The following is a 4,051-nucleotide window of genomic DNA, read 5'->3' as shown; positions in this document are numbered from 1 at the left end:
ATAAAGCCAGGCATTAGTACTTTCTTTTTATCCGTCCTCCCTCCCTCCCTCCTTCCTCCTTTCCTGCTTTTCTTTTTTTTTCCAGTGCTGGGAACCAAGGGCCTTTGCACGTTAGAAATGCGCTCAACCAGAGTGACACCCACCCCCGGATGAGTATTCTTAAGTAGCTTTGGGCGATAATTCTGATCCAAAGACAGGCTTGGGACCCATTAACCCTGCACCACCTGAGATGATCTATGGAAAAATTGCATCCCCCAGATAGTTACACTAACTGATTAAAGGCAGGGCTACAAATTTTGTATTACATACACACAGAAAAGTGCGCAAATCTTCAGTGTACGTTTTTATGAATTTCCCTAAGTGAACCTATCTCTACAGCCACCGAAGAGAAAGGACATCCCCTGCCTCATTGGTGTGTCCTCCCAGTTCACCAGCCAGAGCGGTAACCACCATCATAACTCCACCGCCTTATGAATGAAATCACAGTCTGTACTCATTTGTCTGCCTTCATTTGTCTGTACGCAATCGTTTGCTAAGATCATGTTATACTTTCCACTTCTTAAAATTTCTGGATTAAATTTGTAGAATAATGACTGATGCCTAGGATTCTGAAAAGCCCTCCTGGGAATTATTTTCGGATTTTCCTAGAGACGGAATCCCTTGACCCGACATGGGCGGGGCCGGGGGGTGTGCCACAGAGCAAAGACCGATCGTGGGGGCGGGGCCTCAGGCGTGAGGGTGTGGTCACGGCCAGCCTGTGGGCGGCAGTTGGCTCTGGGGGCAGGGCTGGGCCGGGGTTTCCGGTGTGCGCCTGCGGAATCGCCGTTTGACCCCGGAAGTGCGGGAGCTCCGGGAGCTGTCACCGGGAACGGCGGTGGCGGCGGAGGCGGAACGGCGCTAGTGGTGAGGCTGCCGAGGTGAGTGAGTGGCTGATCCTTGCCGGATGCGGGGGCCTCAGGCTGGGGAAGAGCCGCGGCCGTGCCTCGGGCGGCCTTAGCACGCCCACCGCCCCGGTGTGCACGGCGGGGCCGCGGCTTACGCTGCCTCGTAAGGCAGGGGCGGTGAGCCGCTCCCCTCGCAGCTGGGCCACCCTAGGCGCGAGCCAAAGAATGAAGCCTCGGAGCCCCACCTCCCACGCCCGGGGCTACGGTTTCCTCGGGTTCATTCATTCATTTAGCAAATAGTTGTTGAGCGCCTCCTACGTGCAAGGCACAGACCTGGGCACTGGAGATACAAACTGAGCGAGACGGGCAAGGCTTCTGCCTTCGTGGAGCTAACAGTCTACTGGGAGGAATCAGTGAGTGACAAGTAAATGTACACGGTAATTAAAGATAGGACAGCAATCGGAAGAGTGAGTATTTTAGATGGAGCGATTTCGAAAGGTTTCAGAGGAGAGTAATATTGAATTTAGACCCGAAGAGTGATGGTAATCAGAGAAACTGAGGCAACAGTAGCCCTGGCAATGCTCATAGACCGTATTACAATTGACGCTTGTGCTGCGCTTTCCTCAGAAAAAACCCTTTTCTAATTCTGCTTCTGCTTCCCTACACCAGACGGGGGTATAGTGGTGAGCACAGATAGAACCATGATTATTGTCCTTGTCTTTTTAAATTCCTCCTCATACCTTAGATGAAAAGTCAAATCGTGCCTGACATCCTCCTTCCCTCAAGTCATTACTCACTGTAAATGCTACCTGATTTTTGTCTATAGAACGAACATCGTCATCGTGTTGATTTTATGACTATTCGGTTTGTATCTGTCATTCCTATTAAAACGATGAGCACTGTGAGTGGTTGTTATTTGCCCACCTTACTGTTCTCCAGGTGTCAATGCCAGCCACATGGTAGGTACTGAAAAGTCACTGAATAAATGAGATAATTAATACAGTACTGTTTGCAGTGGTTCACAGGAGGCCTCTCCTGCACCAGATAATCATCATCTTCATTTATTTATTTATTTATTTAGAGACATGGACTCCCCAGGTCTCTAAGTGGCCCAGCCAGGACTCAAACTAGCTCCTCCTGCCTCAGCCTCTCAGAGTGCTGGCATTACAGGCATGCACCACCTTGCCCTGCTCATCATCTTTTTTTTAGTTGAATTTTTTTTTTTTTTTTTGGTCTTTTTTGAGACAAGGTCTCACTAAGCAGTTCAGGCTGGCCTTGAGCTCACTTTGTAGCCTAGGCTGGTCTTGAACTCACAAAGATCCTCCTGCCTCAGCCTCCTGAGTGCCAGGATTACAGGCACACACCACCTTGCCCTGCTCATCATCTCTTTTTGATCATGTCTCTCTTTCTTAAGTAACCCCTCACTCTCTTCAGTCAAAGCCCAAAATTTTTAGCATAGCCTTGAAGCCTGTTTTTATACTGACTCTATCTTCCCTATCCCATTTCTTCCCTCCTCACTTCTGCCATCTTCATTACTCAGTGTTTTCATCAACATTAAATGTATCCTTCTTTTTTTCAAAGCCACACTTTCTATGGCTCTGAGCCTTTGCTCATGTTTGTTTTTTGCTTGGAATGCCCAGTTTTTGCTTCTATCCTTCACCATCCAGGTCATATTACCTATGTCATCTGTGTGCCTTCCTCCCTTTCTCTTCTATGGTCTAGTTTTGGCCATTTGCTGTTATAGCTGTAACATTGGATGATAGTCATGTACCTTCCCAGGACCCAGAATGCTGAATAAAGAAGCACAAAGTGCTCTCTGCCTGTGTTTAGAACTTGAACGATAATGGCTAAACTTTAAGGAGTGTTTAGTATGTGCCAGATATTGTGTTGAACATTTAGCATTGATCATTTCTCAGAGCAAACCTTAAAGATAATGTATTATTGTGATTCCATATTATAGATAAGAAAATCAAGGAAGCTAGGTGTGAGGGTACTTGCTTATAATCCCAGCACCCGGGAGGCTGAGACAGGAGGGTTACCATGAGTTTGAAGCCAGCCTGGGCTCCATAGTGTGTTCAACACCAGCCTGAACTACATAGAAAGACCCTGCCTCAAAAGAAAAAAGAAAATCAAGATGTTAGGGAACTTCCCCAACATCTTATGTGCAGGAAAACATGGAGCCAGGATGTAAAGCCAGGCTGTCGGACCGTAGAGCTCTCTTTAACCACTGTATCAGTTTTGCCCTGAACTGCCTTTTTGAGACAGGGTATCACTGTACAGTTTAGGCTGGCCTTGAGCTCATTTTGTAGCCCAGGCTGATCTCAAACTCAGCAATCCTCTTGCCTCAGCCTCCCAAGTGCTGGGATTACAGGTATGCATCACCATGCCCGGCTGAACTGCCTTTGTAGGCGCTGGCTTATAGGAGTGAATTTCTTCTTCTCTTTTTTCCTTGAGACAGGGTCTTGCTAAGTAGCCCAGGCTGGCCTCGAACTAGTGGCAATCATCCTGCTTCATCCTTCCAAGTGCTAGGATTACAGGCAGGTGTGAATTTCTTCTGAAAGCAGGTGTTATCTCTACCTGTCTAGATCTGGACTCAGGCCTTGAATTTAAAGGATGAAGAGCTTCTGTCCCTTCCTTCGGGTTCCACCCCTGACACTCCCACTACCCTCTCTGATGGATGAACCTGGAAAGAGTTAGACCTCTGAGTCATTTAGGCTTCTGTACCAGTGTGTAGCCCACTGGTGTTTCCAGCTGTCCTCCCAGCAGCACTAGGATTAGGGGGGAAAACATATTTTAGTGTTTTGTAGGATTAGAGGAAAAGCATATTTTAATGTTTTCTGCACGAGAGCCTCACAAGCCAAGGTAGAAGGACTGGACTGGACATTTAACTTGGCCACTAATGTATTTTTCTTGAGCAGATCAGGACCCACCCCCCTTCTTTGGACATGTGAACATAATAATCCTTGTCATTATGGATTGGATTTTGTAAGAGGCCAGTAAGATAGTAACTTGATTAAAAATAACATGGCCAGGCACAGTGGTATGTGCCTGTAGCCCTAGCTATTCAGAGGACTAAGGCAGAAAGATCACTTAAGCCTAGGAGTTCAGTGCCAGCCTGGACAACATAGTGAGACTGTGAGTCTCTCTCTCTCTCTCTCTCTCTCTCT

At 47.5% G+C, this 4,051-nt stretch overlaps 1 protein-coding gene across 3 annotated transcripts in view; it reads left to right on the top strand.

Annotated features, from left to right (window-relative positions):
* The first annotated feature begins 793 nt into the window (after window positions 1-793).
* Window positions 794-4,051, top strand: part of Ascc2 (activating signal cointegrator 1 complex subunit 2) — a 45,544-nt gene continuing 42,286 nt past the window's right edge. For all 3 annotated transcript variants that reach the window (XM_013520429.1, XM_013520428.1, XM_005396225.2), the window contains exon 1: window positions 794-917. The gene's annotated coding sequence lies outside the window, so the exon portion shown is untranslated. The remainder of the gene's footprint in view (window positions 918-4,051) is intronic.

The sequence above is a fragment of the Chinchilla lanigera genome, unplaced genomic scaffold (assembly GCF_000276665.1).
Source record: "Chinchilla lanigera isolate Chin_1 unplaced genomic scaffold, ChiLan1.0 scaffold00054, whole genome shotgun sequence".
Classification (NCBI taxonomy): Eukaryota; Metazoa; Chordata; class Mammalia; order Rodentia; family Chinchillidae; genus Chinchilla; species Chinchilla lanigera.
This window is presented reverse-complemented; position numbering and strand designations above follow the sequence as displayed.